We start from the raw sequence: 24,997 nt of genomic DNA on the forward strand, positions 1-24,997 counted from the left end.
TGAGGGAGAAACCGATCGAGTGGTACCAACAAACAGATAGGTTTGTGAAGCTTGCAAGTGTCTCTGGGAAGACCTGAATACCTTGTTTGAGATTATTGTTCCGCCCGACTTATGGCTTGAGTGGAAGAGGGGGTAGACTGGCCGACGCAGGAGCCGGCAAGGGATTAGGTGATCGGAGCACCATCTGAGGAGGTGATGAAGTACTATCACAAAGTAATTGAGTTTTTGAAGCAGAAAGTGTCACCGAAAGTGACTGATTGGCAGAAAATTGACCGGACCTCACAGGAGGTTAAGGAATCAATACATGCTTACTATGAGAGGTTGTTGAAGGCATTCGAACATGACAGTGGTACTGAGACCATTGAGCCGAAAGACATGAACCATCTCGTGTTCAGATTTGTTGAAGGGCTGAGATCAGAGGTTAGCCAGTTGATTAAGAATCATTTGATCAGTTAGCAAGCAAAGCCGATTGATGAGATGTTGCAGTATGCGAAATACTGTAGTGATGAGATCGAGCTGAAACAGAGAAAACTAAAGGAGAAAGTGATGGTAATGCAGATAAGGGCTGCACAGGCAGGAATGCAGGGAAATGGAATTCAGCAGATGATACAGCAGTAACCGCAAGGGAATGGTGTGATTCAGGCGCAACCGAGAGGCCGAGGTCGAGGTTTTGTGAATAACGGTCCAGACATGAATACTGTTGTAGTTCAAAATGATCTGCAGGATGGTGTCATTCAACAAAGCACTAATGTCGGTACATTGCAAAATATGAGAGGTCCAAAATTGAGAAATCAAAACCCGAACTTTCAAAATAACATGGTTCAGATGCAAAGGTTACAGCCCATGCAGAAAATGCAAATGCAGCGTGTTCAACCAGCGCAAATGCAGCAAGTACAACAGCAGGTTCCCATGGTACCTAGACAGAAAATGCAACTACCAATGGCTCCAATGGGACAGCAACAGGTGTTGCTTCCTCAGCAGGTTACAGGTCAAGTGATGAGCCAAAATAATACAGTACAGCAATTCCCATTGCGTGGTGAAGATAGAATGAATGAGGAATGGTCGGATGACAGTTCAGACTGTGAAATGTGCAGGCTTGCAGCATCTCTAGAAGTAGATCAGAGGGGACCCTATGTAGAGGGAAAGGTAATGGGTCCATTCTTGGTTGATACTGAAGTTACATGCTCCACAGTCAGGAGTGCGGAGGTTCCGAAATTGCCACTTTCGGGGCGTACCATAAGAGTGGTCGGAGTAGCAAAACAGTACTTGACAAATCCAATTACAGATCCAGTGCAAGTTGAGATTGGCAACTTCCAGGGACTACATAACTTTGTAGTCTGCGATTCGAGTCCTGTGTCCCTACTGGGAAGAGACTTACTGTGTACGACGAAATGTTCGATTACATGTCCCAATTATGGAATTGAGGTGCAGACAAACAGTGATGATGAAGGGGATGATGGTTAGTTGTTAGAGTCAGAGACAGAAACCGCGAATGAAGATTACCCTTTGATAACCTTATTCCCGATGCTTACAGTGACTGACTTACCAACTGAATTACAGGGGACAGTGACAGAGAAAGTATGGGATTTGACAGGAAAGGAAGTGGGACTGATAAAAGGAGTAGAACCAGTTAAAGTACAAGTGAAAGCAAATGCAGTGTTTCCCCAGGTGCCACAATATCACATGGCACAAGATGTTCTTATCAGGGTGTCACAAATAATCGCAGACTTTGTAAAACAAGGAGTCCTGAAAGAAGTATTGAGCAGCCCATGTAATTCACCGATAATGGGTCTGAAAATGCCTTGTGGGAAGGTTTGAATTGTGCAGGACTTGCGAAAAATAAACAAGATTGTGGTGAAGTGTTGCCCCATAGTGCCAAATCCAGCAGTGATCATGTTTCAGGTTCCGTGCGATGCTGAATGGTTCACCGTTGTAGATTTGTCACAAGCTTTCTTTTCGGTGCCTCTTCATGAGGACAGACAGTTTTTATTCAGTTTCAAATTCCTGGACAAGGTGTACAGTTGGTGCAGAATTCCTCAAGGGTTTTCTGAGTCACCGTCCATCTTTAATCAGATATTGAAAAAGGACTTAGAATCCTTAGGGCCATATTTATACTTTTTAATGCAAAACTGCGCTAACGCAGTTTTGCGTCCAAAATATTTGCGCCGGCTAACGCCATTTCGATGCACCGTGCGGGCGTCAAATTTATACTTTGACGCACGACGGCGCAACCAACAGTTGGGAGTCATTATTTTGTGATGCACACAGCGGCGTCAAGTCGTAAAGGAAACCAACGTTATCGCGACGCAAATGACTGTGGGTCGATTTACGACAGCGCAACCCAGAAAGCGCTGTTTATTTTGACGCAATTGCGAAAACTGCCCTTTCAGCAGAGGAGAGCCAAAATGGATCCCAGATGCCACAACAGACCCCAGGAAGATGACAGCAGACCAGGAACCAGCCAGGATGATCCATACTGGAACCAGGACATTTTCAGAAAAAAAAGAAAGTGTCGCTTCAGTGCAGAGGAGCAGGAAATCCTGGTGAAAGAGGTGACGGAACACCAGCACCAATTGTTCATCACCTCTAAATTGCCCATCAGTAGGAGAGAGGCCATATGGAAACAAATTGTGGACAAGATCAACACTGTGGCTGAAGAATGCAGGACAGTCACCGAGTGTAAGAAACGCTGGCATGACTGCAAAGGTAGGACAAAAGAAAAAATGGCCAGGAACAGGAAGGCAGCACTGCAGACTGGAGGGGGGAGTCCAGCACACCAGGAGGCCCTGGACCACATGGAGGAGATGGTCGCAGCCGTCATCCCTGAGGAGATCGTCACAGGGATTCAAGGACAGGACAGCGCAGACTACCACAACACAACGCACATGCAGGGTAAGTAGCATGGGGAATTAAAATGCAACAATGATACATGCTACCGGAGGGGGGAATACCTACTACACAATGCATGTAAGTCAGCACATATATGAAGTGGCATGGGTAAAGGGGCACGGCAGGGGGGCATGCCCAGCACAGACTGAATCTGGGGCACGACAAAATACAGCACCAACAACAGTCCCATGGGGCCATCCTGTAATTACAACAATAGAGCCAAGGGAAAGCAGCAACAGGTGTGAAGGCCACTACGTCAAACTCACATCCAGGCACTTGTCTGTCAAAATCTATCCTACATCAACTAGGTCCCTATCAGTAATCCAGTAGCCAAAACAACAACTGCAATGTAACTGCCACAACAGTTGACAATAACACCTCTCATCTCTGTGCAGCCATAGTAGCAAATGGCAGGAACCTCTCCATGGAACATACATACCTAAATTAGGGGGTGAGGATGACATCTGCAACTATTTATAGAAATAAGACAAAGGCACCAGTACACTCAAATGCCAATGCCCATAGTTGACACATACATCAGCCAAAGTAAACAGCAATAGGAGCCACACAGCACTAAGGACACACACATGCTGCATACGTCAGGGTCCCTCACGTGCCTAGCTAACAAGGCAACATCACTAATGTCACACTGCTCAGACAACAACATTGAGGAGGGGACACAGGCAACTGGTCACTGAAACACACCTGCACAGTCTGACAACCAAATCGGACCTTGATACGATAAACAGGGCAATCCAATTAAACACACATGACCCAACATCATCTCCAAACATCAACAATGTTTACATCCATACCACATCCTAACATTGACATGCATAGGATATGCCACATCACATGTACATTTCGGGCAATGTGAATAAAAAGTGTTTGGGGCAGGTCCTGAGAGGCAAGTGTGCTGCCAGGGCATTCACAACACCCACAGCCAGTCAAAGTGTAGTGTGGTAAGTGTTACGTATACTTTGCGCATTGGCTTCAGGCTTTAGGCCTTTGTGCACCTTGCCCTGAATGTACTTTTACCCATTTGCTCACATCTAAGAGCCTCTGAGCACTTTGCACTAAATGCTTTTTATTAGGCTTCCTATCAGTTATTTTAGCAAATAGCCAGTCCTACGGTGTTGTTTATTAGTCAAATCACACTGTTTTGTCTACTTCAGCACTGGAGTTCGCCAGAACATATTCACTCTGTGCCCCAGTCAAGGATACAGTCTGGTACAATGCCGATAGACGTGGTAGGGGTTAAGATTTGGCATTGCTGCGTAGGGACACTTTGTCATCACAATGACATATTACTTATACAATCACTTCCTTGTCCCAAGACACGCAAGAGGGAGTTTCCAAACAGAGAACCACAACTAGACGCTGCCTGCCTTGCTGCAGATGCAGAACCAGATCACAGGCCATTGCTCTGATATGAGGGATGATGTCTCCCCAGTGATTCAGACAGGCAAGCTCGAAGCTTAACATGCTGTGCTCTAAATGGAACAAGCAGAGGGATAGTAGAAACAGTTAGGCACCATGATAGCTTTGTACTAATGTTTTACTCTCCTGCTGACTATTTCAATTCTACCATGTTGTATTGTTTGGGTTATTGTGGCTCACACCTAAATATCTACAAGTCAGTTGTACAATGAAATCATCACATGAAACAAATACTGTCTTTGTCTTTTGTGTATGAGAGCATACTGGAAAAGAGAGAATTGTTTTGGATCTGAGTGACCACGACTTCCCTGAGAAGTTCCAAAGATGTCATGCGCTCGGATGTCTAATCATTCCTTTGCCGTGGGAGACATGAGGCACTGCTAGTTAGCCAGAGCAAAAAGAAAGAATCAGGGTGACAGAGTTAATTACAAGTGGGTCAGACTTAGTCCCCCACACCATTAGCTATCCTGCTGCCTAGAAAGCCAGTAATCTCATGTAGGATTATGAGTGCCCACCCAACAAAATGTCTCTCCATAAGAATTGTTAAACACGGAGGGACGAGTAGGACAAAAAGATGGCTATTCCTAAATTGTTACAAAGCAACACCTAGAGGCAATTAGGCAGACAAGTCTGATAGCTCTATATCATACATGTGACACACAGGTGGGCCATAGGCCTACAACAATGCCCATATGAAGGACAGCAGATACCAAGACTAAAACAGAGCACAAAGTTAAGGCATCCAAAGGCTTGCATCTTATTGCAAAATTGTCACAACACAGACACACTAATTGTACCCTGTTTCATTGCAGAGGAACATGGATCTCCTGCAGATATGCCTGTCCCTGATTTCCCTGATGACATGGATGACGAGCCCATAAACATTCCACAGGAGACCATCCAAATGGTCCTTGAAAGCCTCCAAACCCCACCTTCAGTCACAAGGAGGAGCACAGAAGAAGCAGCCACCACAGTAGAACCACCCGCCACCCCAATAGTAAGACCTGCCAGCTCCAACACAGCTGAGGACTCTGACGACACTGGCACCAGCTTCGAAAGAACCGTCGTTGGGGTACAGCGGGAGCTGGCCAAGGAGGTGCAGGTGGGGATGCAAACTATGGCAGCCAACCTTGAGGGGGTGCGTTCGTGCATGATGTCTTCTGCTGATCAGGCAGCTGCTATGCAAGCCCTAACATCTCTCTTGCAGGAACTTGCAAAAACACAGAAGGAAATCAGCACAGCTGTCATCCAGTTGACACATCACCTACAACTGCAATCCAGTCAACGTGTGCACGAATGCAAAATTGAACCCCTCAGGGCCGACCTGGCTGCCTACCATCGTGATGTGGCTGCCATTCTCAAAAACCAGCAGGCCCTCCTTGCTGCAGTACTGCCCTTAAGAACTCCACAGGGAGCAGCCCCTGGGATGTCTGCCTCCACGTCTTCTAACACTGAGGTGTGTGTTGCCCCTTCACAACCAACAACAACAAGGACAAACCAGGCAACACACACATCAGAAGAAGAAGACATGGAACAGATAACATTCTCACGGAAGAGTACCCGGAAGCACTAGTCCCTGCACCATGGCGTACTTTGACCAAGGTCCTACGTTTTGTCAAATACCAGTCTCACTACAACTACACTCAATGACTGTTCTGCAATCCACTGTATGACTTGTCCCTATTGCCAGTGAATGTCTCTCTCCTACTATTTGCCAATTCCTGTCCCTCTGCACTGTCTGTGACATCAACCCAGCATGTCAGGAGCCTCATCCACACCCCTTCTGTAGGATCACCATGTAAGAATGCACCAGAACGGACCCAGCAAACATGGACAATGGACATTTTGCACTACAGCACCTTTAAATCAAAAGCACTTGCTCACCTATTATGTCTCTGAGTTATTTCACACTTCAACTGTGCAGTACATAACTCCAAAGTGCCTGTGTGGCAACCATGTAGATTGTCAATACTACTGTCCTGATATCATGTAGTCTGAAACAGCTGTGCAGTGGCCAGGATTGCATCATAGCCTTACCATACTGAGGAGAATAACTGATGAAGGGACAAACCACACACAATCATGCTGTGTTGGACAGAATGATGCACCATCTATAGCTATTCTAGTCAACTAATGGTGGCTGAGAAATGTAGGCACCATGCAATACTAACACATGAAATTATGCTGCAAAATGTAAGGAAACATTACCAAATTACACTGAAACAATCACCCTTTCTGAGTATACTTCCATGAAGGAAAGTCATGCTGAATGAGTACACACATGATGTAGGTCAGCAATGAAAGCAACAAGACAAGAGTGTGAACAACTCCTCATCTACAAAGATCTCCCTGAACTTCACACTGCAGTCCGATCTATTAATTTACCCACAATAACAAGTCTGGAAGCACACTTTGTGAAGTAGGATACATACTCACCAACACAAAACCTTGGTGATCAATGCAAACTACCAATGGTCGGTCTCCCAAATGGTGGATACTTACCAAGTTAGCACACGGGTAGCTGGCATGTTAAACCTCAATTTCATGGGGATGGCGAGCATAGGACACAAATGTCATACAAAAACATTCACCTACACTGATGTCAAGGCCATGATAAAGTAGCACCTAACGCATCATGTAAAGGGTTAACTATATATTTATTACTATATATTAACACAAGAGGCAACTAAGGGAAAGGTAATACCTACACTAATCTAACCTGACTACTACTAACCCACAACTGTCCCTAACTAACCTAAGCTAAACTTACTCTACACAAGTAACGAAACTATCTAAACATCAACCCCCCACCCACCATTCTGAGACAGGACACATGCAGGACAACACTTACTAACCTACACACATACTATACTATCCTAAACAAACATATATTTTTTTGTAAATTTTTGTATATTTTTTTTTTTCTTACATAACAGGAATCCCAACATTGCCCCCCACCCACCCACCCACACAAAAAATAAAGATAGAAAGAATAAGGACCCCCCACCCTCTTCCTTAACACTAACTAAGCTAATTACCTATACTAACCTAATACTAATCCCCAAAACCCAACTATCAGTAGAAAATAGGAAAGAGGAGAGACGGGAGGGGTAAAAGTTCAACAGGGCAAAAGTCCTAGAGGTTCGCCCTCCGTAGGGTCCGCCTGATGGAGCTGACCCTTTTTTTTATATAGGCCACATCCTGGCTCAGGTTGTCCACCTTATTGACCAGCTTGTCCAATTTTCTACTCAATGCCAGGAATGCGGCTTGGTCCACAGGAGGGGCTGATGTAGTTTGTGTGCCGGCCGAGGTTAAGCTTGTGCCAGGAGTTGACTGCCCACTGGAGTGTCCTGGTTGTAGAACACGGCTGGGTCCAGGTCTTGAGGATGAGCCAGGGTCTACTGTTCCCGACGTTGCTGGGGCCACTTGGGGAGACCTGGTGGATGTGGTGTTGGTGGCTGTTGTGGGCAATGTAGGCCGACCCTGTGGTGAGGCCCGCCATGCCCCGGAGGCCCGATCCGATTGATATTTGCGGGCCATCCTCCGGTACCCAGACTGCACCTGCAGGATGTGCCTGTATCGCATGGCACGCCTCTCAAATTGGTGTCTATCTGCGGCACTCATGTTTCCAGCTGTGAAGAGAAAAGGCAAATATTTTCCTTTGGAATTGTATTGGGTGGAATAGCACAATGGGTTATTTGTACATTACTAGTAATGTATTTGTTGCAGCAATTGTCACAACATAGTTCACTTAAAGGCTCAGAGGAAGTACATGTGAAGCCTGCATACATAAGGGCATCTCACACCTAGCATATCCATGTCTCTACATGATGGATGACATCACCCTAAACTACTCATCCAAATTATGCCTAAGGCATCTGACATTATGGCTGCACCTCTTCCGCATACTGACTTCACTGCATATGTCACTCTATGTGATAACTATCACAATCCTCACTCAATGCCATTTGTAATTAGTTGGGTGCTAATATTGAACCCATGGGCCATAACCGAATGTGGACACTACGGGCCAGATGTAGGAATATGGAAAATTGCAACTTGCAATTTGCTATGTCTGCGAGTCGCTATGGGGTCGCTAAGATAAACATAACTGAGGTGGGTCCCAATTAGCGCCCCCTTAGCGACTATGGGCACTCACGGGGATGGAGGCCTACTGGGAACAGTAGACCTCCATGGCCGTGACTGCTTTTAAATAAAGCTGGTTATTTTTTCCCAAGTGTAGCCCGTTTACCTGAAAGGAAAACGAGCTGCACTTAAAAAAAAAATAATAATCTTTAGGCCCGTATTTATACTTTTTGAGCGCCGCATTTGTGCCGCTTTTTGACGCAAATGCAAGGCAAACTTACAAAATCCAATTGTATTTTGTTAGTTTGCACCGCTTTTGTGTCAAAAAGTGGCGCAAACGCGGCGCTGAAAAAGTATGAATACGGGCCTTAGTTTTGGACTATTTCAGGGCAGGTAGTGGTCCCTTGGACCACTGGCTGTATTTTAATTTTTTTTTAGGTCCACTCACAAAGGGGAAGGGTTCCTATGGGGACCCCTTCCAGTTAGCAAGTGGGTTACCATCCACTGCAAGTGGATGATAACTGCGAGTCCCTTTGCGACCACGTACTCTGTTGCAAATGGAATTGCATACCACTGCGAGTCGCAAATAGGACGGGAACACCCCTTCCTATTTGCGAGTCGGATATGCATTTTGCAAGTATGTTCAGAATCACAAAATCCATTTCTGCATAGCAAACAGACGTTTGCGACTCACAAAGAGCAATTTATGCCATTTGCAACTTGGAAACTGTTTGCTACATCTGGCCCTAGGTTCTAAATAAAGTTGCTAAAGGTCACAAGTACGTGTAATATACTGGTTGCTACAATCCTAGGTACCCTGTTTCCCATTAACATGGCAGTCTTTGAAGGTGGGGTGGGAAGAACAACCAACAATCCCATGTTCAATGCACACCCAGGAGTGTATAGAAAGGTCAACAAGTATGTGCCTTCACACACAACACCTATGAAGGGCTAGCAACACGTTGGAGTCAGCCAAACATTGTCACATCCAAAGTCCACACATGTCAAAATGCTCTGACTTAGGCCAACATCACATACTATCAGTGAGGCATGTTTTACAACACACACAGAGGAGCTAGAACACCCATTATCATGAGTCGACAGAACACCTAGGCCATTGCACTCTAGTCACACACACTTCTAGTTCAACTAGTAGAAGTACATGCCCCCGGAAGATCCAACCTACAGTGTACACAGAGCATCCTCAACTAGGAAGATGCACATTTCATCAAAGCCATTTGCCAAAGCTATCTGGGAGAATGTCAGTCTGATATGCAGACTCAGTTCAAGCCAAGTCCCAGAGCAAGTCTTACATTAACCAGTGTATTCCACATTGCGGCCCAACTGGAATGACCTACAGCCCCTAAATCTGAGAGATGGCTAAGTATTGGTTTACAGAAACAGAAGTGATATTTGAAATCCCACTAAAGCAACAATGCCAGTGCATCAAATCATGAATTCTGTTGAACACACAGTAGTCCATCATGCATCAGTAGCAAGCAATAAATATAGCACTCAGGCCACACTCACTGTAGGTATCGGGGTCCTCAAAATGTGCCACCTCTCCCACGGTGTACGGTGCTGGTCCACCTGTAAAGCATGAAAGGAAGAATATACTCAGACTCGGTGCACTGACAAATAATTGCAGTTACTATGACACTGTGTGAATATGACATGGTAATGATACACTTTCCCACATGCTCATACTGCATGGATGAATTTTTATTCAACATTAACATTGGATGAGTCTCCTGCTACAGTTACACACCCTACTACACACATGCAGTGGCCAGGACAGTCAGGTGTTGTCAAATATACCCCTCCATTAGTATGCCCAAACAATAATGGCTTGCATACATCTCATCATGTGCATCCCAGAGAGACATCCAAAAGCTGGTTACTTGAGGACTGCATGACCCCTCACAATCAAACAGGCTAGGTGGACTTTTTCAACACACAGCAACCAGACACACATGTGACATATGTGTGGACAACATAGCTGACTTCATGTGACGTGAAGGCTCCACACATTTATAGCATCATCATGGGTTTCCAATTTTCTGTCTAGCTATGGCGTCAACATATGTAGGTATGTTGTTTCTACATGACTTTCTCACTGGCCTACCTGTAGAGTTCAAATAGAGGCATTAACGTGTCGCTTGTCTGACACAAATGCAACACTACATTACATACAGCTACAGGCATCTGGTATGTGTTGAAAACATGAGCCATCTGACTGCTAGCATTGGTCTTCCTACACATTGTGCAACAAATACACATTAGGGCCCATATTTATACTTTAGTAGCGCCGCATTTGCATCATTTTTTGACGCAGAGACGGCGCAAACTAGCAATATACAATTCTCTTTCGTAAGTTGGCGCCGTTTTTGCGTGAAAATGCGGTGCAAAATCAGGGCTAAAATGTATAAATATGGGCCTAGGTTTCCCTAGCGTTACACACATTCAGCTACTTATCTAGCAGATTGGGTAACAATCATCACATGTCCCCACACAGATTTCTATTATTCACATGAAATTGATTTGTACTCACCAACATGGCCACCAATCCTGATTCCCAGGTGGTCCAGCAGGTCCTGCTCCCTGGATATGAGATCAGCCCAGCGGTGCTTTAATTGATGCTCATTCCGCATGCTCCCGTACACCCGGACCTGGTGATGGCGCACCTTCCCCCACCGGACTTTACGTGCCTCCGTGTGATACCCCTGTATCACACGGCCCCCAGCCTCCAGCATGAGTGGGAGGAAATGGCAAACGAGCCAAATGAATCCCCCCAATTCATCCTCACCCATCCTGGCAAGCCGAGGCCTACCTGACATATTAACTGACTTAAATGAGAAAAATGAAATAAACAAGTAAAAGTGGGAAATGGGGAAAGGTAGAGTAGTGAAGGAAAAAGAAAAATTAAGAAAAATAGCCCAACTAACCCCAAAGTTAAACTACCCAGAACAGACTCCCACAGACAATACAAACAAAAACAGGATTGTACAAAACTAGACTAAACAGACTGAGACAATATTAGGCATCAAGACTAGGATCACAAAAAGACAAAATACAAGGTACACAGGACACAAAAGCAGTTAAACACAGGACAACACCTTTCACACAACCACACAGTCTAGATAAATCTGAGACTGCAAAGTGAAAGTGAAAGTTAACTCCCAGTACAGATTTAGTAAACAGGATATCCTACTACATCACTTCATGCATAAAATGGCCGCCATTTTTATGTTCCCGTTATGCGTCATATTTTCACGCATACAAAATGTGCGTCATATTTTTTGACGCATAACATTGCTCAGAATGCAGAGTCAAAAAATATGTTATGAAAAATAATAAATTCATAAGGTACATGACATGTCCAACATATTGTCCATGTTGCATCAAATTTCCCACGCATACAGCATGGGCGTCATATTTTTTCCACGTACAGTAGTGCACAGAATGCAGAGTCAACAAATATGATATGAAAAATAATAAATTCATAAGGTACATGACATGTCCAACATATTGTCCATGTTGCGTCAAATTTCCCACGCATACAGCATGGGCGTCATATTTTTTCCACGTACAGTAGTGCACAGAATGCAGAGTCAAAAAATATGATATGAAAAATAATAAATTCATAAGGTACATGACATGTCCAACATATTGTCCATGTTGCGTCCCATTTCCCACGCATACAGCATGGGCGTCATATTTTTCAACGTACAGGAGTGCACAGGATGCAGAGTCAAAAATTATGATATGAAAATTATAATTTCATGGCAAAATATGAGAAACATTTATGGAAATTTATATTTGACTCTGCATTCTGTGCACTCCTGTACGTGAAAAAATTATCACGCCCATGCTGTATGCGTGGAAATTTGAGGCATTTTTAAATTTTGTCTTCATTTAATAAGTTGGGGAAGGAAATTTGTCATGGCCAAACGGTGCTATGTGATACACATTTGTGGTTAGCTATGACACATGTCCCTTATTGGATGTATAGAAGGCATTCACACTGTAATATTTATGATACCTTAAAAAATGTGTTAACCATATTTGTACACATATTTTGGGTAAGTGCTGATGGCTATTTTGAAATGATGGATGGGATACCATGATGTATTCCTTCTCAAAAATGTGTCCACAATTATGATGGTAATGCTTTTATCTATAGTCCAAACAGGGAGTGCAATAGTCACTTACAGTTTTTATGGGGCTAACCATGTCCTATTATGATTTTGTGTTTCTGATTTTTGTTTTACTTTTGACATGTAGGCCACACATGTGCCTTATGCATGTGTTTAGTTCACAAGTACATGATTCTTGTATATTTGGGGGGCCCATCCAGATTTGCTAATGTATCCATGGCTTTTATTTATTCTGTTATGCAAAACCTGCAGCAGCAGGCTAATGTAAGGCCATAGGGTATGAATCACTGTTAACCATTCATTCATCTCATTTGCCCATTTGACGTTTGCACTATTGATGATTTGGAGCAATCTGGCATACCATTTTGCAATGACTATGTTTGCAAAATCTCAGCGTTCCTCATGTGCTGATGACAACTAGATTGTTGATGTATGTGGCCCTTTATGCATTACCTGGTTTAGTGGCATGTTACATTCTTCCTGCTAGGTTCAAACTGGGACACTACTGTGATGGGCTGCATTCAAATATTTGGTTGCTTGGATGACATATGTTTATATGTGTGTGCGAATGTGGATCCACTATCACCTGTCTGGGTGTATGTTGTCACTGTAACTTCAAGGTCTCCTCATGAGTTAGTGGCAGCTAATGTTGTTCCAATTGGGTATTGTTTATATCAAAAATTGAGAGAACCCATTGAGGACATGGTCACGTACAAATGGATGGTCCCACCCTGTCTCTGAACACGTGTGATGAGACTTTCAAATGATCAACATTTTTGGGCTGGGTGAGAGACTGTCTCAGGTGTCTGGATCAGGCATGTGTAATTGCCACATTTGTACTCCTGTTGGCCTCTGTGGATGGTAATGTATCATGTAACATCCTACCCTCTGTGAATACATTTGTGATGTTTTTTTTTGGTGTGATGATTGTTATAGCATTATTGCTCAATGAGACGACATTCTTCTTCAGCAATTTCAAACTAAAGGTGGGCAGAAATGAATAGGCCAAAGCATGATGTGGTGTTTGTTATCTGTGTTTATTTACAATTGTGCAATAAGTGTTGTTATAAGAAATTATGACAAAAAATTATTGACAAGCTGTTGGCGCCTACGCACTCCTGCTGCCGTGTTAGGTTGTTCCCCCTCCTGTTGCAGGGCAGCATCCTCCTCTTCGTCATCCTCAGGCATGTCTGGGTCTGGTTCAAGGAGGGGAATGTTCCTTTTTACACAAATATTGTGCAATATGGCACAAGTGAGTATGATCTTACAGACCATCTCTGGGGAATAGAGTAGGCTACCGCCAGTTATGTCAAGGCAGCGGAACCTTAACTTTAGGATCCCAAAGGTCCGCTCAACAATACTGCGTGTCCTCTTATGGGCGTCATTGTATGCCCGCTCTGCAGCAGTATTTGGGTTCCCAAATGGTGTCATTAGCCAAGGCTGGATGCCATACCCCTGATCAGCTGAAAGAGAACACAGAATGGGATCAATTAGATGTAGGAGGCACTGTTGTACAGGCCTTTGATGGCAGTAGTTGTCTTGTGTTGTCTGTGACTCTTTTGTGTACTAATGTGACAACCTATAGTTGTTGGAGAAAACTTTTGCATTGAGTTTTTTCCTTGGCTGACCAAGTGTTTGTTGGCTAACCGTTTGTCAGCAGTATGTATTTGGTTTTTCAGTACTGTGTGCCCTCCCTAGCATTGTGACTTGTCATACAGGTGTCCGTGTGTCTTCACTGGGGGTGAGATGATAGATCCATGCAGAGTTAAAACATGGAAGTGTAGTTAACACGTTCATGTGAAAGTACCCTGGACATCCCATCCCTTAAAAGTTATGCAATGTATTAGTGTACAGGTTATAGTGAGACTTCCAATTTCCAAGGTGACATTTAGGCAACCACACTCATTAATGTCTTCACATTAAGCTGTAGAGTAAATTCCAATGTGTGACAGGTTCAATGGTGACTTCAGAAACATGGCTAGTGATGTGAGTACCTCAGTGTGTTCCTGGCTAGGTGTTGCTATTGTGGTGTATGTGTTGTTTGTCCTAGAGGGTTGCTGTGCAGTGTGTATATAAGTTGGAATTTTGTCCCTACCAACAAGTAGTCCATTGCCATACCATCCATCCTGGAAGTGTTGGTTGATGGTGCTGTGACGGAAGATGAATGCGTCATGTACACTCCCAGGATATTTAGCCACAATGTTGCTGATCAATCCTTGGTGATCGACTATGGCCTGCACGTTGATTGAATGTGTGTGCTTCCTGTTGCGGTAGAGGTGTTCACTCGCAGCAGGTGGCACAAGGCGTATGTGTGTGCAGTCGATTGCACCAAGGACGTGCGGGAAGCCACTGATGGCGTAGAACCCCTGTTTTGTTTCCTGCTGCTTCTGCAGTGTGTTAGGGAAGCAGATGTGGACGGGTGTCAGGCGAATGATGGCATCCAGTACTTTTGGCAGGAATGCAGAGAATGATGGTTGTGATATTCCACCAACCAGGGCACCAGTTGTCTGAAACGAGCCACTTGCCAGCAGGTGAAGTACGGCAAGCAGCTTTGTTTCTGTTGGTATGGTGTGGGGTGTCACCAAAGTGGGGGCCAACTGCTGTTCAATATTTCTCAGCAGCTGCTGAATGGCCTGCCAGTTCAACCGGTACCTCTGGATGATGTTGTGTTCCCTGAGGGCATACAGGGTTGTTCTTGGGCGGAATATCCTCTCCTGCCTTCTGCGCTGCCTTTGGGGTCCCTGCTGTTGTTGTTGTAGCTGCTGTTGTTGCGGCAGGGCTCTGCGTCGACGTGCACGCTGAATGAAAATCACCTCCATGTCTCCCTGTTGCTGCTCTGCTGCTCTGCTGCTCTGTTGTTTGTTCTGTGTGTTCTGATTAAATACAGGTGTGTTTGCCCCATTTTAACGGCTGCCCTGACCCAGGCGTTAAATTTTGACGCTAATCGGGCTTTGCGTCATTTTTTTGCGCCGCCTCCCGGCCGAGAGTCATTTTTGCCCGGAAGCATAAATACGGCGCACAGCTGTGTGCGTCGTTTTTTGGACGGGAACGCCTACCCTGCATGTCATTAACGCAGGGCGGGTTGCCGCATCCAGAAAATGACGCACATTGCGGAATTTTCCCTTGCGCCGGCTCGGGCGTCAGTGTTTAAATACGTCAAAAACTTTGACGCACATTCGGCGCAAACGGAGTATAAATATGCCCCTTAGTACTGCCTTTCAATTCGACACTAGCACAGTACATTGACGACTTGCTGATTGCGTCCAGGACAAAAGATGACTGTAGGTATGACACAATTGCCTTACTGAATCATTTAGGAAGGAATGGACATAAAGGGGGTCATTCTGACCCCGGCTGGGACCGCCAGAAGACCGTACCGCGGTCAAAAGACCGCGGCGGTCATTCTGGGTTTCCCACTGGGCTGGCGGGCGATCGCCAAAAGGCCGCCCGCCAGCCCAGTGGGAAACACCCTTCCACGATGAAGCCGGCTCCGAATGGAGCCGGCGGAGTGGAAGGTGTGCGATGGGTGCAGTAGCACCCGTCGCGAATTTCAGTGTCTGCTGAGCAGACACTGAAATTCAAAGTGGGGCCCTCTTACTGGGGCCTCTGGAGTGCCCATGCTATTGGCATGGGCACTGCAGGGGCCCCCAGGGGCCCCACGACACCCCTCACCGCCATCCTGTTCCTGGCGGTCGAAACCAGCAGGAACAGGATGGCGGTGAGGGGGTCGGAATCCCCTTGCTGCGGTACACCGCCGACTTTCCGTTTCTGACCGCGGCTGTACCGCCGCGGTCAGAATGCCCAAAGGAGCACCGCCAGCCTGTTGGCTGTGCTCCCGCGGACCCCGGCCCTGGCGGTAATTACCGCCAGGGTCGGAATGACCCCCAAAGTGTCACCAAAGAAGCTGCAGTACTGTCAGAAAGAGGTGAAGTACTTTGGACATTTGATTGAGAGAGGGTCCAGGAGAATATCAAAGGAAAGGGTAACTGCTATTTTGCAAGTGAACCCCCCGACAACAAAGAGAGATGTCAGGATGTTTTTGGGAATGGTGGGTTACTGTCGCCAGTGGATACCCAACTTTTCAATTGTCTCAAAACCATTGATAAAACTGACAGGTAAAGAGATTAAGGATGAGCTGTATACCATAGCCTTATCCAAAGAAGAGCTTGAGTCATTCATGGAATTGAGAGAGTGCATGTGCAGGGCACCAGCTTTGGGTATGCCTGATTACACAAAACCTTTTCTACTGTTTTGTCATGAACGTGATGCTTGTTGTTTGTCTGTCTTAATACAGGTCCAGGGAGGTGCAAAATTCCCTGTAGCATATTTTTCAGCTACCTTGGACCCCGTTGCAGCAGCCTTTACCGGGTTGTTTGCGTGCAGTTGCAGCAGTTGGTCAAAGCCTCATGCAGTGTGAAGGCATAGTGATGGGACATCCCTTGACAGTAATGGTTCCACATTCAGTTGAAATTTTGTTGACTCGAACCAAAACTCAGCAAATGACAAATGCCAGACTTACCAGATATGAGACAATTATTTTGGGGTCGCCTAATGTTTCACTGAAGCGATGTACTGTATTAAACCTGTCAACTCTACTTCCTGTTGAGAGTACCGTGATTAATAATGAAGAGGAAGTGGAGCATGACTGTCTTGAGGTAACAGAACTATGTACCAAGCCCCGACCTGCTATTCAAGATACATAGTTAAAGGAAAATGACTGCATTCTTTTTGTTGATGGATCCTGTTTGAGAGACTCAGTCAGAATGCTGAGAGCCGGTTACGCTGTATGTACCATAGCTGGTATCATTGAAGCTTCCTGGCTCAAGAAAGTGTATTCCGCACAACTGGCAGAGTTAATTGCCCTTACTAAGGCATGCCATGCAGCTGAGAATCTGAAAGTCACTATCTATACTGACAGCAGATACGGATTTTGAATTGTACATGATTTTGGCCAATTGTGGTCACTGAGAGGTTTCATGACCTCTTCTGGTTCTCCTGTGAAAAATGTTGAAGAAATTAAGGATTTGTTACATGCGATTCAGTTACCTCTTGAAATTGCCGTGGTGAAATGCAATGCTCATGTTAAATCACAAAACTTTGTGTCCATGGGAAATGGCTATGCAGATCAAGTTGCAAGATTTTGTGCATTGAACTGTATATCGTTCAAGGATCACTGGTAATTGTTATTGCAAACCGAAAATGACATATGTTTGAACCTTGCATTAAGGGTGGTTGATACACTAGATGAGCTAAAAACACTACAGGGTCGTGCTAGCAAAGAGGAAAAACGCTCCTGGCAGAGAATGCAATGTGTACAAAGAGCTGACGACTTATGGGTCTCAGAGGAGGGGAAACTGGTTTTGCCAAACAGTCTTCTGTCACAATTTGCGAGGCTTTACCATGGATAGGCACATCTTGGGAGAGATGCAATGATCAGGTCATTCAAGATTGATTGGTTTAACCTAAAATGTAGACATGCCGCAGAGGTTACTTGTCATAGGTGCATCATCTGTCAACAGATGAATGCCGGAAAAGGGACTGTGGTAACTCTGAGCCACATAGGGAGAGCTGACGGTCCATTTAGCAAGATGAAAATGGATTTCATTGAGATGCCTGTTTGTGGAGGATTGAAGTACGTGTTGGTGATTGTGTGTGTTTTCAGCCACTGGATTGAAACTTACCCCACACATAGAAACGATAGTCTCACAGTTGCAAAGCTGCTGCTTAGGGAACTAATACCCAGGTTCGGGTTTCTGGTCTCTTTTGAATCAGATAGGGGCAGACACTTCGACAATGAGGTGATTAAGCTCTTGTGTGTCGCATTGGACATTGAACAAAAGCTGCAATGTAGCTACCGCCCTGAAGCATCAGGATTAGTGGAACAGATGAATGGTACCTTGAAGTCGAGAATGGCAAAAATATGCGCAGCTACCAATATGAAATGGCCAGATGCATTGCCCTCAGTGCTGATGTCGATGAGGAACACCCCTGATAATAAGACAGGACTATCACCCAACAAAATCCTTATGGGTAGAGCTATAAGGCTACCTGCAGTGCCTGCAAATGCTCTTGTGAATATCACGGATGGTATGGTGTTGTATTACTGCAAAGGTTTGGCTGATGTGGTTCGCTCTTTTTCTCACCAGGTGGAAGCTAACACATTGCCACCGATCAGTGATCCAGGTCACACCCTGCAAGCCGGTGACTGGGTGGTTGTCAAGAAGCACGTGAGAAAGACGTGTTTGGAGCCGCGCTGGAAGGGGCCATATCAAGTAATATTGACAACAACCACTGCTGTGAAATGTGCAGGCCTTCCAAACTGGATACATGCCAGTCACACAAAGAAGGTAACGTGTCCAACTGATGAGGAACTTGAAGTTTCCGACTCAACAGTTCCAGAGAGGGGAGTCTCAGGGCCTGAAAATAGCCAAGAGGGAACTGAGACTGCAGGAGAGCCCACTGAGAACAGCCTAGTCCCTCAAACAGTAAACGAGTTCGAGAGAGGTGACAATGTGCCTATCTCAGTAGAGGCAGCAGGAGAACTAAATCAAGGAGAGGTTCACCAAGAAGCAGACGGATACGGGTTAGAGCTTGAACCTGTTACAGATCCAGAAGAAGAAGAAGAAGGGGAAATAGTAGAGAGAGATCAAAGTACACCGGCATCCCCTGAGCCAGTTGCAGGTCCATCAAGAGAAAACACCATAGCACAAGAGGAAGGTGCTGTTCAGCGTCCTGAAAGGACAAGCAGGAAAAATACGCATAAGGGAGATAACTGGCCAGAGAAGCAGGCTGCGAAAGAGAGAGCCGTACCACGTGAAACAATAACAGAAGAAACTGATACATCCCGAATCGAGGACCTAAGTGAAGGAGAATTGCACGGCGAACGCAGATTGAAAAGGAAAAGAACCGCAAATAGAAGATACGCAGGTCCTGAGTGGGCATATGCAACAACATCTGAATGGCAACAAGAATTCTTAGCGTTCTGTTTTGATCCAGAAGTACCAGGCCAATACTACGGTACCTGAAAATCAATTAAAAGAAAGAGACTGTGTTAAAACTGAAATTTGGAAAAGAAAATATAAAGCTGAAAAACTGAGAAAGAGACTTATAAATTACAGGATGTGACACTGATAACCTGAATTGACTTTGAAAACCTGATTATGACAAGCTGCTAACCTGATTTGACAAAAGGGTCCTGGAGTGAGTGAAACGCTGTAAATATATGCAGAGAGAAAGAGACTTTTGCATCAAGAAAAAAAGAAAAAAAAAGGAAAAAGAGAGTTTTTATATCGTCCTCAAGTTGATTATTGTTCTGCTATCTGATTCTTTACAGACATGGCTTATAATAGAGGTAGTAACAAAAGGGGTAAGGTGTGTGGTTGGTTAAGTCTTATACTAGGTATTGTGTGTGCAATAATAATTGTAGGTGTGATTGTGGGAATGCCGTGGATATTTAAGAAAGCGACTAACAATGCTTTAAAGCCTGAGACTACAACACTAACACCGTGGGAAAAGTTTGAGCAGGATGCAAGACACTTGCATGAGGGAACTAACTCAAAAGGGGAACTTTCCACTAATGTCTTCTATCGCTTGCTGAATGAGTATGTTGAAACAATGGATGAGAAAAACTGTTATGTGTGCACATAGATTCCTTTGTCAGTGCAAGAAGGGGTCACCATTCATAGCTTGCCACTAACATACGGGACAAGTTGTAGTTTGCTACTAACAAGATTCTATAATCAAGAACATGTGCAATACTTCTCTTCAAATTTGGATGTGGTGTTTTCTTTTGTGCCTTTGATTGAATTTCTGAACAAGTTAGCCAAGGAGCATAGTACAAAATTAGTTAGAGGTTTCTTTGAACCGACGCTTACATTTGGGACAGCTTATGCACACCGCAATAATCTGACTTGCTTATTGACACCTGTAGAGAAAAGCTTTTTAGATCACACGGATGACAGATGCAAAGTATTGAAAGAGAGATCAGAAAAAGGGCTAGAGAAATGCACATATGCAAATGATTATGCTTACACCGCAATAAAGACGCAAGGCAAACTAGCTGTAGATGCATTACATGTAGGAAGGCTTTGTATATATAGGCCGAAATCTGAACATGACACTTTATTTGTGGGAACGAGTGAATGCAGGCATGTGTTTTTGTTTCAGAGTAAATGGACATTCATGTTCAATGGACAGGACCCAGCGATCCCTGGGATCTATTATATCTGTGGACTTAATGCTTATTACCGTCTCCCTAAGCGATGGTATGGAACATGTTATTTGGGAATAGTTTTCCTAAAGATTTACCAGATTGATGACTTAAAGCAAATACCTAAAACGTCTGAATTACAACATGCTAGACAAAAACGAGAGACAGCGACTGCTGTCGTTGGTGACATATTTGGAGCCATAATACCTTCAGTAGGGGTTGTCTTAAACTCAATAAAGATTTGAAAGTTGTCTACTATTGTGGATAACATGCTGACAAATTTTACAGGGGGCTATACTCCTGATGGATACTGAACTTGCTGCGGAAAGAGCTATGAGTCTTCAAAATCGGCTTGCTTTAGACATTCTTTTAGCAAAAAGCGGCGGAGTCTGTAAGATGCTCAACAAGCGTCATTGTTGCTCATATATACCTGACAATAGTAAAAAGATTTGAGGTATGCTTACTAACCTAACTAAAGATAGTGCAGATTTGAAGGATTTGAAGGAACCTGGAGTGTGGGAGAAATTAGGAAAAGGAATTGCCAGAGTAGGAAGCTGGCTTAGCAATATTTGGAATGGGGTACTTGCTAAAATGTTAGGGAGTCTACTAATTGTTCTGGCCTGTCTATTAGGTTTATGGGGAGCATGTAAAATTAATGATAAAATAAAAAGAAATTGGACAAAGAGGAATAAAAGGAAGGAAGAAAATGAAAGGGAGAAAATGTTTAATGAAATTTGGGAAAGTTCACACAAGGGACAAGATGTGAAATGCGCATTATGCGCAAGGTGAAAAATTAAGTGAAAGGTCAAAAGGGAAAGGTTTGTGTGATGACGAACGTCATCAGTGGAGGGACTTGGAGAACGTAGTTTGTATAATCCATATTAACATAAAATGTTTATGAATGAATGTGTGATACTGCCGCATAAAACTGTATTAGTAATTTTGCTTAAACATGTACCTGAAATGTGACCATGGGGAGTGGCCGTCAATGTATACGTAGACTAATAATGATAACTAAAATGTTTACATTATGTTCAAATAAGTTTGTACTAATGATTGCGCTATTGAATCTGTGCTAAAATCCTTCTAGGCCTTAAGTTAGCATGAGCCGGAGCTTAGCTGCTTGGCTCTCATATTAAATGTATTTTTCTATCTTGCAGTGTGCTAACTCACAAAAGGACGTGACCCGTTTTTGTTTTTTTTTCCAAACTAGAAGACGAATGTAACCATGTTAGATCCGTTACCATAGCTTTTCCTTGCTTGCAGAATAAATGTTAAAAACAAAATGAAACAGTGTAGATTAATGCAATGTACAAGGTCATTCAAACCGGTGAAGACAATGAAGTTACTGACCAAAAGATGTGCAAAGAATTACAGAAAGATGAAATCATACCGGGCGTGCCACCTCTGAAGACGACAATTATGGAGACCAATCAAAGACTTGTAAAATAATATGGGGTGAAGAGATAGGTGACCTAATGTGTTTTCTGATAGGTTAAAGATAGTGGGGTATAACAAAAGTCCAATAGAATTTTGGGGGAATGTACAACAAAAAAGGGATAAAAACCCACGTCACGGGGAGTCATTTAGAATTAGGTAGGGAATGCTATTGATTTTATCCAGAAACTTTGTCACTCTGCTTGGTGACTTGTTGTTTTACTTAAAACCATCCTCGCCCTTAGATTTGTCCATGTTACACTTTACCTCCTTATGAGGGAAGTGCCTTTTTGCCCCGGAGCTGAGTTCTGACTGATGGCGAATTAACTGATGTCCTGAAGACGAAGACTGAACCTGTGCGCTGACCTAAACTTTGGAGGGTAACTATGACAATGCAATTGTGATTTGTCTGTTTGCTTTTCCTTTCTAGGTACCAACTGCTTACTTTTGACAGAGACCTTAGTTAGATGTTTTCCAAGTTGGTGTTCTAAATTGTTTTGCATGAAGCCCAACATGCGAATGCTAATCAGTGGTTAGAACAGGTGTTCACCAAAACTGACGCAAATAGACAAATGACCGAGACTATGTTTTGTTGAAATGACGCATTATTGACACTCTGCTAAATTTGATCTATGTTCACACCGTGTTATGTTCTGATATTTGTGATTCTCGCTTTAATGAAATCTTACCAAAGTTGCCATATCGTGACTATGCTATTATGTTTCTTGGTGTTGAGATTAACGCATCTGCTTTTAGATTGTAATTAATAGGGAATAAAACTTATAAAATTCTATTAAACTGGTGTGGTTATTCATGGCTGCAAGGTCATGGTAGAGTCTTGAATTGATTAACAAATTTGACTAAAGTGAAGTGTATTGTTGTAATAAATATTTATGATATTATTGACGTATTGATTGACATGTTGATTAGCTATCTCGTCCTAAGGTGTCTCTCAACTGGATCAAAAGATTCATTGGCCTAAAACGAGTCCTGATGTGTAATAAATTATCATAAAGGGACGCGTTAACACTATCTTGCCGAAGAACTGATGTTTTTGTACCGATACGTCTGGTATTAGCGTATCCACCTCTTTATCAGACAAAGTAAGGCCTGAAGTACTATTCCTATTCACATACCAGGATGTACAATTTGAATGTGAATGATTTGATAATGGTTGTGCAATATGTAGTGTGACCTATTGTACTATTAGGCTGCACCACAAATTGCTCATTCACAGGGGTTGCAAAACGACTTAACTATGCTGTTGCAGTTTGAGAATTCCTGTAACAGGCTAAAAATTCAGGGTGAAGAGCTGTAAGGGAATGCAGACCTCTGTCCATGCAGTTCCATCCTCAAATGGCAAGCATTTTTTTTAAATGTAGTTTGTGCATGTCCATTAATGGTAACAGTGCTTGTTTTAACAAACAATAAAAAACGTTACTTGTTTGGGAAGAAATTGTGGAGAGCAAGCAGTAGTCCTCTAGAATATTGCTACTCCTTGTCGGGGTAACAGCATGATTCCCAAAGGAGAAGATGTCATATAAGTTCATAAGGTGTATCTGATAAGTGGTTTGCAATCACAAATTGCGGACAGGAGACAGATAGCCTTTCATAGCACCTCCTTCTTGTGATTTAGACAGGGTTAGAAACCCTTTTTCCAAGTCAGGAAGATGTTTTCAATTCATAAAAGGGACATTTGCATTTAGTAAAATGATACTATGTTGTCACATAAAAATGATTTTGGGAGTAACAGGCTCTGCAAATGCAAAACCCCTTTATACATCAGAACTTTCTTTCTATATCTCCTATCCCCCATGCTACGCCTGTATTCGTGTTGTCCACTACATGGACATTTTTCATTAGCCTGAACTCATAGATTCACTGTACAAGTGATCCAAAGTTGTGCTCCCCTTGGGTGTGTCAGTAGTCTCAGTTTGCAGATAGCATAGGCACCGTATCAGTAGTAATTTGAGATATTTACTGAATCACTTTGTTGAGAGGAACAATAGTCAAACTTGTTCAGCCCACACACATGTTCACATGCTACCAGCTAAGAAATCTTACTCTAGTTGCATATCCACATACCTTGTTTTAGAAGGTGGGCTGTGGTGAATAGCACTCACAATCAAAAGAGTAAACTGGGCGTATTTGTGGAAAGCCAAGAGTGCAGTGGGCTTGCCCCAAAGTTTTGTACAGGGAGAAGAATAGTTTTCCTTCCGTGTTCACATTCTAGTGAATGCTGGACTCCAAAGGAGTATAGCACTTGTTAGCGAGACACGGGCAGGATGTCCGTTATCACAGCTCTTGTTCGATATCTGCCAGGAGCCGCTTGCTCAGCTGTTTTGGGAGTACAAGGGTATTATTCCTTTTACAAGTGGGAAACTTGTAACCAAAATCATGCTCTTTGGTGATAATATAGTAGTGCACACAAGTGATATGAATAAAACCTTGTGCAGAATGGAGCTACTGATAGAAACGTTTGGTGCTCTGTCTGGCTGTGCAATTAATAAATCTAAAACTAAGATCATGATGTGAAATATGCAAGAGGCAGGCTTTGCACAGAGCCCACAGACTCGATCTATGGTCAGGTACTTGGGAATTGAGGTAATTCAGAAGATGTAGGAGATCCGAAGAGTTCACATGAATAGAGTGGTGTTTTAGATAAAGATTCTGCTGCAGAAATCGGAGAATTTACATCTGACAATTTATGGGAGGGTGAATTTGGTTAAGATGGTCATTACGCCTGAATTGATGTTCCTATTTGATAAGATATCATTAG

The sequence above is a fragment of the Pleurodeles waltl genome, chromosome 8 (assembly GCF_031143425.1).
Source record: "Pleurodeles waltl isolate 20211129_DDA chromosome 8, aPleWal1.hap1.20221129, whole genome shotgun sequence".
Classification (NCBI taxonomy): Eukaryota; Metazoa; Chordata; class Amphibia; order Caudata; family Salamandridae; genus Pleurodeles; species Pleurodeles waltl.